Source organism: Carcharodon carcharias, chromosome 19 (genome assembly GCF_017639515.1).
Source record: "Carcharodon carcharias isolate sCarCar2 chromosome 19, sCarCar2.pri, whole genome shotgun sequence".
NCBI lineage: Eukaryota > Metazoa > Chordata > Chondrichthyes > Lamniformes > Lamnidae > Carcharodon > Carcharodon carcharias.
Genome location: NC_054485.1, coordinates 30,772,318 through 30,786,012, shown reverse-complemented (window position 1 = coordinate 30,786,012; position 13,695 = coordinate 30,772,318).

The following is a 13,695-nucleotide window of genomic DNA, read 5'->3' as shown; positions in this document are numbered from 1 at the left end:
TTGGACTCTTGTTGAACGTGGCAATGTAATATGATTCCATGACCTGTTTAATTGGTTGTAACCAAATGTAGAAGATCAAATAGCAGCATGAGTTCTAAGAAGTCATTTACTCCAACCAAAAATCATAGCCTTTCCACAATTTGAGTTCTTAGGTCAGTCATCCTAGGTCATTTACATATTCCCTTCATGATTGACAGTTGTAAGCCCTAATGTAGGTAACTGCTCCCCTTCTGTTAAATTGCTTGAACACAGCAAGATTAAATGGTAAGTTATTTTCCCCACTAACAGTTTCTAAATTGTGCATGGAATCATTTTGGGCATTTTGTATTAGCACTGAAGTCTTTTCATTAGCCAAAGAACTCTGACTTTTTTTTAATCCCTTCCTGTGGAAAAGTTTCTATCCTCTAGTCGGAGCATGTATTAACCCTGTAAGATGGATAAAACTACAGAGACCATAATTGCAAATAAACTAACACTTTTTTAGCAACATCTGATGCATAGGGAATTAATTGCAAAGCTTGAGTTTTGTCTGCTGTGCCGTCAGCTGTCTATGGTGAAACATAAGATCTGATGGGCAAGTGGCCCTATTTGAAGGAGCACCTCCCAAAGGTTAAAGGACTGAAGGTTGGAGATGAGGTGTTGAGGGTATTGAACATAAGGTGAGATTTTCTGACCCTGCCAGTGGCAGGCATCGTTGCTTTTGGCTGTTCTTCAAACTTTGCCATTCCCACCTGTGGTGATAATACTGGTGGGACTGGAAAATCCTGGCCTGGTATCTATGCACAGGAGTTATACACTAGACATAATATTGAGTGGGGTGATTTTTGATATTGTGTGAACAATTCACCATTACAGCTGTATAATATACAATACATGTCATTACTAACCTGTGACACGACTTATAAAGCCATTTTTTTTTTTTTTACAAATAGAAACAAACTCGAGTTCATTCCTAGAGGGGTAGAATTGAAAAGTAGAAGCTTATTGAATATTGGTTAGACCACATCTGGAGCACATGTACAATTTTTAATTTATTCTTTCATGGGATGTGGGTGTCACTTGCAAGACTAGCATTTGTTATCTATCTTAATTCCCTTGAAGGTGATGTTGAGCTGCTGTCTTGTACTGCTGCAGTCTGGTGTAGGTACACCTGCTGTTAGGAGGGGAGTTCCAGGATTTTGATCCAATGACACTGAAGAAATGATTTATAGTTCAAAGTCAGGGCGTTGTGTGGCATGGAGGGGAACTTGCTGGTAATGGCATTCCTATGTGCCTGCTCCCCTTGTCCTCAACCACCTGGAAGATTGCAAGTTTGGAAGATATTGTTGAAGGAGCCTTGGTGAGTTGCTGTAGTGCATCTTATATATGGTACACTGCTGGCACTGTCAATGGTGGAGGAAAGGTCTTGATAGAGTGGATGCAGAAGGAATGGTTCCACTTCTGAGGAAGAAATATAGAAAATAGGAGCAAGAGTAGGCCATTGGGCCCTTCGAGCCTGCTCTGCCATTCATTTATGATCATCCAGCTCCACCTGCTCCTGCTTTATCCCCATATCCTTTGATCCTTTTTGCCCCAAGAGCTATATCTAACTCCTTGAAAACATACAATGTTTTGGCCTCAACTACTTTCTGTGGTAGTGAATTCCACAGGCTCACCACTCTGGGTGAAGAAATTTCTTCTCCTTCTCAGTCCTAAATGGTCTACCCTGTATCCTCAGACTGTGACTCCTGGTTCTGGACTCCCCCACCATCGGGAACATCCTTCCTGCATCTACCCTGTCTAGTCCTGTTAGAACTTTATAGGTTTCTATGCGATCACCCCCCTCATTCTTCTGAACTCTACCAAATTTAATCCTAACCAACTCAATCTCTCCTCACCTCAGTCCCACCATCCCAGGAATCAGTCTGTTAAACCTTCGCTGCACCCCCTCTATAGCAAGAACATCCTTCCTTGGATAAGGAGACCAAAACTGCACATGATATTCCAAGTGTGGTCTCACCAAGGCCCTGTACAATTGCAGCAAGACTTGTTTTTGCTACCAAAGTGGATAACATCACATTTATCCACATTATACTGCATCTGCCATGCATTTGCCCACTCACTCAGCTCGTCCAAATCACACTGAAGCATCTCTGCATCCTCCTTACAGCTCACCCTCCCTCCCAGCTTTGTGTCACCTGCAAATTTGGAGATATTACATTTAGTTCCCTCATCTAAATCATTAATATATATATTGAACATCTAGTTCTGTAAGATAGTCACCAAGAAATCCAATTGGGTAAAGAAGTTTCCTCTGAATTATCTAGGAATTGTAAGAATGTGGAACTCACTACCACAGAAAGTGAATAGTATCTAATATTTAAAAAAAGTTGGAAATACTCAGGTCAGGCAGCTTCTGTAGAGAGAAACTGAGTTAATGTTGCACACTGATGACCCATCGGAACTGATCGGAAGTCATTTAGTTCTTGACCCATCAGTGACAATACAAAATTCCCAAAAACATCAGAAGTTAATAGTAAGGCTAAATAATCAATCATAAGCAGAAGTATTATGTAAATAGTCGGGTGAAGATAGATGGGAGGTTGCCTGAGGGTACTAGTTGAACCAAATGGCCTGTTTCTGCAGTAACAATAGATCTCCCTTGGGATTGCTTGTGCTGAGTGGGTGAATTTGCAACACTAAAGATACAATGTCAAGTTGCATTATCAGGCAAACTAGCTTGTCAGCATTTGGGGCAGAGCTGGAAAAGTGGACCAGAAGCTGGCAGTACTGCTATTGAACTTCATGTGTAGCAATCAGGCTTCAACATCCACTGTTTCTGTTAACTTCCTTTCCTGATCTGTATATAATCCCTTTTACTTCCACCTGTATCTCCTCCACTACTTTTAATCATTGACAGTCAGTTCATGTCTTTTCTTTTTCCTGCTTAAAATTAATGGAATGCAAATGATGATGCTTGAGCGGTTGCACTCCTTTATCACACTTGGGAGTGTACAAATGAAAAATTTAATGTAGCATAAATGGGTTTGCTCATGTATGTAGTCTTCAATGAACATCGATTTCCATAAACCAATGAACAGGTCACTAGATGCTCCATGTCCCACCTGGACAACATCCAGGATTGGGCTAACAAGTGGCAAGTAATATTTATCAGGTATTGACCAACTTCAACAGGAGAGAATCTAAACATTGCCCTTTGACATTCAATGGCAATACTATCGCTAAATCCCCCACTATCGATAGCCTGGGGTTGCCATTGACCAGAAATTGAACTGGACTAGCCATATAAATACTGTGGCTGCAGGAGCAGGTCAGAGGCTAGGAATCCTGTGACAAGTAACCTACTGCCTCCTCAAAGTCTCTCCACAATCTACAAGGCACAAGTCACAATTGCAATGGTATACTCTCCCCATGCCTGAATGAGTGCAGCTCCAACAGCACTCAAGAAGCTTGACACTATCCAGGATGCAGCCTGCTTGATTGGCACCCCATCCACAAACATTCACTCCCTCTACCAATAATGCTCAGTAGCAGTAGTGTCTACCATCTACAAGATGCACTGCAGAAACTCACCAAGGCTGCTTAGACAGCACCTGCCACAGCCATGACTACTACCTCCTAGAAGGACAAGGGCAGCAGGTCCATGGGGGCACCACCACCTGGAAGTTCCCCTCCAAGCCACATACCATCCTGACTTGGAAATATGTCATCGTTCCTTCACTGTCGCTGGGTCAAAATCCTGAAACTCCCTGCCTAACAGCACTGTAGGTGTACCTGCAGAGGTTCAAGGAGGCAGCTCACCAGCACCTTCTCTAGGGCAATTTGGGATGGGCAACAACTGCTGGCCTAGCCAGTGAAGCTCACATCCCTTGAATGAATAAAAACAAATGATTTTAATGGAATTGTCAAAGAAATAAATGGTAACTAAGCCTCCTTGTTTTTAAAAAAAAAAAAATCTGTTCACTTGGGCTGCTGTTCATTTGACCCTCATAAAGCTTTGACAGTTCACTCTCCCAATTTCTTTCCAGAGTAGTTCGGTGAAAGACTCAGGCTTAGGAGCCCCCTTTTACTTTTAATTCCTATTGATCCACCTTGCAGCCTTGGAATTTGTGTGGACTGAACTTGCTCAATATGCAGAGATGATTTGAGGAAACTGTACAGCGGTTGCATGGTAGATATCCAGTTGAAGCATTGGTTTTTGAGGCTGGGATCTTGAAGAAGTAATGTCACTAAAAGCAATAAAAGACAATTTAGTCGGTAATGTTAGTTATGTTAAATAACTTGCATTTGCATAGTGCTTTTCACATCCTCAATGTCCAAAAGGAAATGAAAGACTTTTAAAATACAGCCAAGTTGCTCAGATTGTAGTTCTCCTGATAGATCAGTGGATGGTGCTGTGTGATACTGAGCCTTACAAACCAAAAATGTCCCAGGTTCAGTCCATGTCTGAGCAGAATTGGTTGACCTCGGCTGGGATAACAGTGGAAATGCTCCACATTGCTATGACAACCATGTCCTTAGATACTAGGAAGTTAGCCAAGTCCTACCTCCTGACAGCCATTCAATTACTTCCTAAAAAAAATTGTGGCTATTTGGTGAGGCAGGTCAAGTTCAACTGTGATGCCCCATGCAGCCTAACAGTCCACCAATGCTCCAAGAAGAAGAAAGGCACTTCACTGAAACACCAGAAGATGATTGGCACCAATGGAACTGTATTCCAGAATGATGCCTTTAAAGTGGAAGGGAAAAAGGTTCAGAAGGGATACGTGTAACACCCTGACCCACAATGGACAGCACTAGGAAGGGGTTAAGTTGGCAAAAATGTTAAATCCACTTGCAACCAGCCATTTTAATCACAATGGAGTTGGGGGCCATCTGAGTAACCTGCTCTGAAGAGATGATTATAATAGGGTAAAGTTTCCACTTTGGATATCATCTGGGGTTCTGACATCTTGAGCGGTTTGTTTCTCCCCACCTCACAACCGAGTTTTACTCAACCTCATCTGCATTAGCACAACAAAAAAGTCTACTGTGAAGCAGTGTAATTGGGCAGCAATTTAAAATGCAATTTAAAAAAAAAATCTTTAAACGTGCTCTTTGATATACTTAAGATTGGCAACTAGGTAAAGGTGGATTAGTACAGCTAAAAACAAAAAAATAAGCACTTTAAATTTAATCTGTAAAATTGCCACCTGTCCCTAACCCAATTTTAAATAATTTTTGTAATTGGATTGGGATTTACTAGGCAGTCCCTTTAGTAAGTTAAAAGATACACTCATCCTTTGTACCTATTGTGTCCTTGCCCCCAAAAGTTCTAACTTAATTTTTGAAGTCCCTTTGAAGGCCTGTAAATGAGTTGTAATCAGCAGAAACTCCCCATGACAATTGGCTTGTGGGTGACCTCAATCTTAGTTATGTGTTTAGGGGACAATGATGTGACTTACCTATTGATAAGCTTAAATGTGATGAACTTCATGTAGCTAACAAGAAAAGTTAAATTGAGCTGCATATTGGGGCCATGTGGAGATGTACTGTTAGGATTTTTTTTTGAAAAATATACTTTATTCATAAAATATCTGGAAGAACATTACAAAACAATTCTAAATCACCATCACAAAAAGTGCAATCAGATTCAACTTTTACACATGGATCACGAGGTGCTTCAATGCAATCAATGAATATTACAGTCATTTCAATATGGTCATTACAGATAGTCAGATGGTGCAATGGTATTGGAGTTATCAACATACATCATGTTACACTCAGGTTCTTCAATACAATTATAATACAATTAGTAGTCCATGCATTCATTGTGAGCCCAAGAGGTATATGGCAGAAAGGTCTTAGACAGCGACCTTTCCCCTTTGCAGTGGCTGCCCCAAGCTTTGGTGCATCCCTCAGCACGTAGTCCTGGACCTTGGAATGTGCCAGTCTGGGGACTCGGCAGGGGACAACTCTCTGCACTGGAAGACCAACAAGTTTCGGGCAGACCAAAAAGTGTCTTTCACTGAGTTGATGATCCTCCAGCTGCAGTTGATGTTTGTCCCGGTATGTGTCCCTGGGAACAGCCCGTAGAGCACAGAGTCCTGTGTCACAGAACTGCTCACCGATGTACTATGATAATTGTCATATGTCCTGACAACAGAAAATTTGCACCTAAAGCCAGGTTAGAAAAATGTAAGCTAAATTAGGGTCCAATTCACCTCTTGCCACGTGGTCATTTTATCACCAGCCACAGTGCCTTCTCTTGCAGGACCATCTTCAGATCAGACAGAAAGAGGAAATGGACCACTTACCATTCTGAGAGGCAAGCACTAATTGCAATAACTGGTGAAACACTTAGAAGACGCACATGGTTAGGAAGAAGAAGAACACAATACACATTGACTATGCAGAAACACTGGGACAAAACTCAACACCACAAATTAATAAATGTACTGAGTGATACAAGAATGTGTGCAAACAATTCTTTCAGTTTCAAATCTTTTCAGGCCTGTGGTGGGGTGCGGAGATTGAATCTTTAAGGGGAGACAGTGATGTAATGGCAATGTCACTGGATTAGTAATCAAGAGGCCCAGGCTAATGCTCTAGGGCCAGGGGTTCAAATCTCACCACTGCAGCTGATGGAATTTAAATTCACTTAATAAATCTGGAATTGAAAGCTAGTCTCGGTGACGGTGACCATGACAACCATCATCGATTGTTGTAAAAACCCATCTGGTTCACTAATGTCCTTTAGGGTAGGGGAGGAAATCTGCCATCCTTACCTGATCTGGCCTGCATGTGACTCCAGGCCCACTAGCAATGTGGTTGACACTTAGCTGCCCTCCGAAATGGCCTAGTAAGCCACTCAGTTAAGGGGCAATTAGGGATGGGCAACAAACGCTGGCCTTACCAATGACGTCCACACCCTGTGAAAGAATCCATTTTAAAAAAATTATTTAAGCATAATGACATATGGCTGGACCTAATAAGGGAAAATTTATTTCAAATGCAGATTCATCACCTTTTGGCAAAGATTTTTTATGCTTTGACAGGTTTGACATTCAGATCCTGTCTGATGAACGTAATAATCTACCAGGCAATTTTCTCTCACAACCGGCCTTTTCTTCAGCTTTAAAAGCTTTCTTCGTCTGCCTGCTGCAGCATTAAGCCTCTTTCTCCTATGGGATCAACAATCCTGCAACCTCTGACTGGGTTATGCTGTAGAAGACGCCCAGTTAGTCCTAACAATGCAATCACCCTTTCAGGATGCTAAGGGCCTGATTCACTTGGACCCCAGTGGAAGTGTGGGATATGTTATTACCATTCCTGAATTTTTGGCCATGGTTACCATACTGTTCTGATGTTTAAAAGCTGTAGGTACATGATTTGCTTGGTCTCCCCAAAGCCATCTTGTTAGAAGTGCCAAAAAGCCAGCACCAATGACTGTCACAGTATGAATGAATCATAGGCGTTTCTGGGGAAATGTACATTCTTGTGTTGATTTATGTCCTTGTGGTACATAAGCATGTACAAAATTGGGATAAGTTATCCTGCCTCTATTCAGGAATTGTATTCGGGATACAGCCACACGTGCAGTCAGTAAGTGAATCCTTGCTACAGAGTACAGCTGTAGGGAGTTTTCTTTCTATTGACTGCTTTCCACATGAAATGTGAAAGCAATGTATCAGTTACCTGCATGCTACAATTCTGACATGTGAAAGAGATTCTCCATACTTGCTTGGAATGAGTATTTAGGATAAAAAGAGCTGTAGCCTTGAAAGCCACTGACTGAACTATTCCTGTGTTGGAACTGGACTCTAAACCTGGTTATGGAGTATGCAGTGCTCAGTGGTGGCTTCCTCAAGGGTGTAATGTGGCACTGACTGATTTCTTCAGATAGTAGTAGGTAAGAGTCCTGTACTTAAGAATCTGAATATGTTTGGATGGAATGTCTAATGTACAATATCACCTGTCTGGCATGGAGCTATCCTACTGATCTTCTTTCTCTTTCAGAATCTGAAAAGAGAGGGAAATATCCATAGCTGAACAGTTATAAGCCCTCAAACAGCTATAGTTCTATATAGTCACTAAGTACAGCTTTAAGCAGTTATGAGGAAGGCCCCAGCCATTTTCAACAAATTCCCTTTTTACTGCAATGTTTTGATATTGTTGAACAGCCCGCTGCTGAGGGATACAGCACTGTACCTTTAAAAATGGGGCCCATCTGAATTGAACAGATCTTTCCAGCAGTGCCTGTAGTGCTAAATGCATCAGGCATGGCTCTGAACCTCCACATTGTTTTACAGGAAGGACTCGTCATTTAAATAAAGCTGCACCTTTAATGAATCTTGCACACAGATTGTGCACTGGCTGAAAGTGCTGCACTGCGGCACATTAGGTCCATTGGTAGACTAAGCTTCAGGTCTCCACAATTAATATTACAAGATTCTTGTGCCTGAATGACTTTTGACACTTAAGGCAAGGCATATCACGTTATTGATCTCTATGAGAAACAGGAATGCATTTTGAAAGATAAAAAGATCAATTGAGGCTCAAAAGATTAAAACTCAGGAGCTTTAATGATTCCAGCTAGAACCATGTTAACCCATTCAGTCTCATTATTTTGCCTGTACCAGTGGATACAGGATCTATCTGAGCTAGACTAGAGTGTTTTAGCCCTAGATTTTGAAAGGTTCCTGAAGAACAATCAAAAGTGTAAATCTCAATTTCAGTCTCATCAGTCCTGATCACAGTGACAGCTGCCTAGCGGATTCTGTGAAAGGGAGAAAGCTAGAAGGACCAATCCCTTTCTGCCAGGTGTACAAGATAACTGTTTACTGATCATTGTAGGTATTAAATTGTTAGCAGTTATTCTGACAATGTGGAATTATTATGAGAATGATTCCTTTTATTTTTCAAAAGAATAACTCTCCAAAGCCACTCCATGGCTTGTTACTCAAAAACATAGGACTAGATTTTCCTTAATCCTCCTGGGCTGGGTCATGGCAGAACTTCAGCTGACCGATCACATCCTACCATGACCCCAGCACAGTTTCCTCCATTTAATATTATTATTTATGTTAAGAAGGATTCCCTCTAGGAAGTAAGAAAATCCAGGCGATTCTGCAATTTGATCATCGCGGTAGTGACAAAAAAACACTCAAGAAACCAGGTTAAAGCTATTTACTGAAGGCCTTGGTTGAGATTGAGGCCTTTATCAGGCAAGGGACCAGGTCAAAACTGAGGGAGAGGAAGCCGCTAATGAGTCCCCTTCATAAGGAGACTTTGAGGCCTTCCTTCTTTGAGCCCTGAGACCATCTCCAGGCTTCATCTAGCACTCCCAGGGAGTTGTATTAATAGCGATGGATGTGAAAGGTAAATCCGAGAGATGGGATACAGAAGAAAAATCCAGGTTATAATCAACAAAGTTCTGCACTAATGGAGGGAGATCATGTTAAATGTTATTGCTTTCTGCAGATTTCAATGTTCCAACGTCCCTCATACAGTGTGTAAATTGGGTATTACGCTAGCTAGGGGTGCCAACCTTGGCTAGGTGCATTCCTAGAGGCTTCATCACAGGTCTGCTTGCTTCAAACCACACTGAACCTACATTCCCACCCTGACCCATCTCCAAGGTGCACTGTGTTCCGATGCCAAATTGGAAATTTGGTGCATGACTGCTTGCTAGCCAACTATATTAATTTTTTTGACATGGGTAAAGAACTTTGACAATCTCCAATATCTTTGACAATATCATTAGAATAAATTAATGGAAGTGTTCAAAGAAAATACAATAAAAAATGCAGTTTAGCTTGAGGCCCCTATGATTTTGATCTGGGGTTGCTTGCAGGAGCATCCTGGAGATTAATCAATTCCTGGAGACTCCATCCTGGAGGGTAGGCAGCTCAAAGTCTTTCTTTCAATACAACAAGACTAGATATGATGGGGTCAGTTTCTGGGATGACTGCCAATATATATGCTGCATTAGTTTGACTGATATCTTTTCATTTAAAATGGAGCTGAAATTGAGCAAAATAAAAAGACAATTAAGTTGCAACATGTCTACAACTGCAGTCACCAGCTTAATCAACTGGGATGATAGATTTAACCTGTCTTCTAATGTCAGAGTTAATTTTTCTTCAGCAATAAGTCTAAATCCTTTAAGTAGAATACCTAATTAAACTCCTATTGAGATTGAGGCAAACATGTTGGTAATAATTCTGTAATATGGATGTACTGTAATTTCCATATATATTACAATCTGGAGCTACATGCTCACTTAATCCTTTTTTGTTGATGTATGAGTAATTCATAGGACATTTCATTGATTTTCCTGATATGATTGTTTCGACAGGAATTTCACATCCATTTCCAGACTTGTGATTGACATTTCAGTGAGCATTGTGGACAAAACCAACTAATTAATGTATTTTGTGCCTAGACAGGAATAATGTCTCTATCTGTGAAAGTGAATGTGAAAAATGTTACTGAGAGAATGCCTTTCTTAATGTGTGATGCAAATAATTATTCAAATTGTATTCTTAATCTCCCAGCTATGTTGGTATAAAAATGCATAATCTTTTAAGCTTTATGGGCTGCTTGGATGCTTTCTGCTTTTCAGTAGGTCTATTGATGGATAGCCCATGGGACCTCGGGTTCCAAATACTTGTTAAAGAGTAATTTTCAATCAGATGCCCAATAGTCCCATTCACGATTTCCATAAAGATGTACATTTCTAATAATAGGAGACGCAAATTTGTGTATGGAAGTTGCAATCCTCTCCACACATGAATAATTCTGTGGAGTTAATAATGGAAAATAAGTAAATGGCAGAAGTGTTGAACAGATACTTTACATCTGTCAAAATTTGTATCCTGTAGAGGATACAAATAACATCCCAGAAATAATTGTGCATCAAAAGCTGAAAGGGACGGGGGGATTTAAAACAATTACAATCACCAATGAAAAGAGACAAAGAATATTATTAGAAGTAAAAGCTGACGAACCCCCAGGTCGTAATGTACTTCATCCTAGGGCCTTGAAAGAAGTGGTTACTGAGATAGTTGATGCATTGGTTTTAATTTTTCAGAATTCCCTAGATTCTGGAAAGGTCCTGTGAGATTGGAAAATAATGAATGTAATTCCTCTATTCAAGAAAGGTGGGAGACAGAAAGCAGAAAACTCCAGACCAGGTAGCTTAACACCTGTCATAGGGAAAATACCAGTTAGAAAATCTTAATGCAATCGGGCAGAGTCAGCTTGGTTTTGTGAAAGGGAAATAGTGTTTGACTAATTTATTAGAGTCCTCTGAAGAAGTAACAAGCAACATGGATAAAGGAGAACTTGTGAATGTGGTACACATAGATTTGCAGAAGGCATTTGACAAGGTGCCACATCAAAGATTATTGCACAAAATAACAGCTCATCGTGTAGATGGTAACATTTTTTTTTATTCATTCATGGGATGTGGGCAGCACTGGCTAGGCCAGCATTTATTACTCATTCTTAATTGCCCTTGAGAATGTGGTGGTGAGCTGCCTTCTTGAACCGCTGCAGTTCATGTGGTGCAGGTGCAACCACAGTACTGTTGGGGTGGGAATTCCAGGATTCTGACCCAACAACACTGAAGGAACAGTGATATATTTCCAAGTCAGGATGGTGTGTGGCTTGAAGGGGAAGTTGCAACTGGTGGTATTCCCATGCATCTACTACCCTTGTCCTTCTAGGTGGTAGAGATCACGGGTCTGGAAGGTGCTACCAAAGGAGCTTTGGTGAATTGCTGCAGTGCATCTTGTAAATAGCACACACTGCTGCTACTGTCCATCAGTGGTGGAGTAAATGAATGTTCAAGGTGTGGCTGGGGTGCCCATCAAGCAGGATGCTTTGTCCTCGATGGTGTCAAAACTCTTGAGTGTTGTTGGAGTTGCACTTATCCAGGCAAGCGGAGAGTATTCCATCACACTCCTGACTTGTGACTTGTAGAAGGTGGACTTTGGGGAGTCAGAAGGTGAATTACTCACTGTAGAATTCCCAGCCTCTGACCTGTTCTTGTAGCCACAGTATTTATATGGCTGGTCCAGTTTGGTTTCTGGTCCCCATGATGTTGATAGTGGGGGATTCAAAATAAAATGTCATTGAATGTCATTCATGGGAAGATGGGTAGATTCTCTCTTGTTGGAGATGGCTATTGCCTGGCACTTGTGCGGCACAAATGTTACTTGCCACTCATCAGCCCAAGCTTGAACATTGTCCAGGTCTTGCTGCTTATGGACACAGACTGCTTCAGTATCTGAGGAGTCACAAATGGTGCAGAAGATTGTGCAATCATCAGCGAACATCCCCACTTCTGACCTTATGATGGAGGGAAGGTCATTGACAGGTAAAGATGGTTACACATAGGACACTACCCTGAAGAACTCCTGCAGTAATGTCACGGGACTAAGATGAATGATCTCCAACAAGCACAACCATCTGCTTTTGTGCTAGGTATGACCCCAACCATTGGAGAGCTTTCCCCTGATTCCCATTGACTTCAGTTTTGATAGGACTCCTTGAAGCCACACTTAGTCAAATGCTGCTCTGACGTCAAGGGCAGTCACTCTCACCTCACCTCTTGAGGTCAGCTCTTTTGTCCATGTTTGCTACTGCTTTGGGCTGCATTAGAGCGCTTAAGTTCGAGTTTGGTGAGAGAGGATGTTCAGTGAAGAGGGAAGAAGATACTTTATGAAGCAGGAGGGTGAGTATCATTCACAATAAGGTAGACGAATTAACAGTGCAAAACAAAAACAGAATTACCTGGAAAAACTCAGCAGGTCTGGCAGCATCGGTGGAGAAGAAAAGAGTTGACGTTTCGAGTCCTCATGACCCTTCAACAGAACTAGGTGAATCCAAGGAAGGGGTGAAATATAAGCTGGTTTAAGGTGTGTGTGTGTGTGTTTTGGGGGTGGGGGGGGAGGTGCGGGGGTTGGGGGGCGGGTTTGGGTGGGGGGAGAGAAATGGAGGGGGGTGGTGTGGTTGTAGGGACAAACAAGCAGTGATAGAAGCAGATCATCAAAAGATGTCACAGACAACAGAACAAAAGAACACATAGGTGTTGAAGTTGGTGATATTATCTAAACGAATGTGCTAATTAAGAATGGATGGTAGGGTACTCAGGGTATAGCTTTAGTGGAGGTGGAGGGAGCATAAAAGATTTAAAAATATTTAAAAATAATGGAAATAGGTGGGAAAAGAAAAATCTATATAATTTATTGGAAAAAACAAAAGGAAGGGGGAAGAAACAGAAAGGGGGTGGGGATGGAGGAGGGAGCTCAAGACCTAAAGTTGTTGAATTCAATATTCAGTCCGGAAGGCTGTAAAGTGCCTAGTCAGAAGATGAGGTGTTGTTCCTCCAGTTTGCGTTGGGCTTCACTGGAACAATGCAGCAAGCCAAGGACAGACATGTGGGCAAGAGAGCAGGGTGGAGTGTTAAAATGGCAAGCGACAGGGAGGTTTGGGTCATTCTTACGGACAGACTGCAGGTGTTCTGCAAAGCGGTCGCCCAGTTTACGTTTGGTCTCTCCAATGTAGAGGAGACCACATTGGGAGCAACGAATGCAGTAGACTAAGTTGGGGGAAATGCAAGTGAAATGCTGCTTCACTTGAAAGGAGTGTTTCGGCCCTTGGACGGTGAGGAGAGAGGAAGTGAAGGGGCAGGTCTTAAATCTTCTG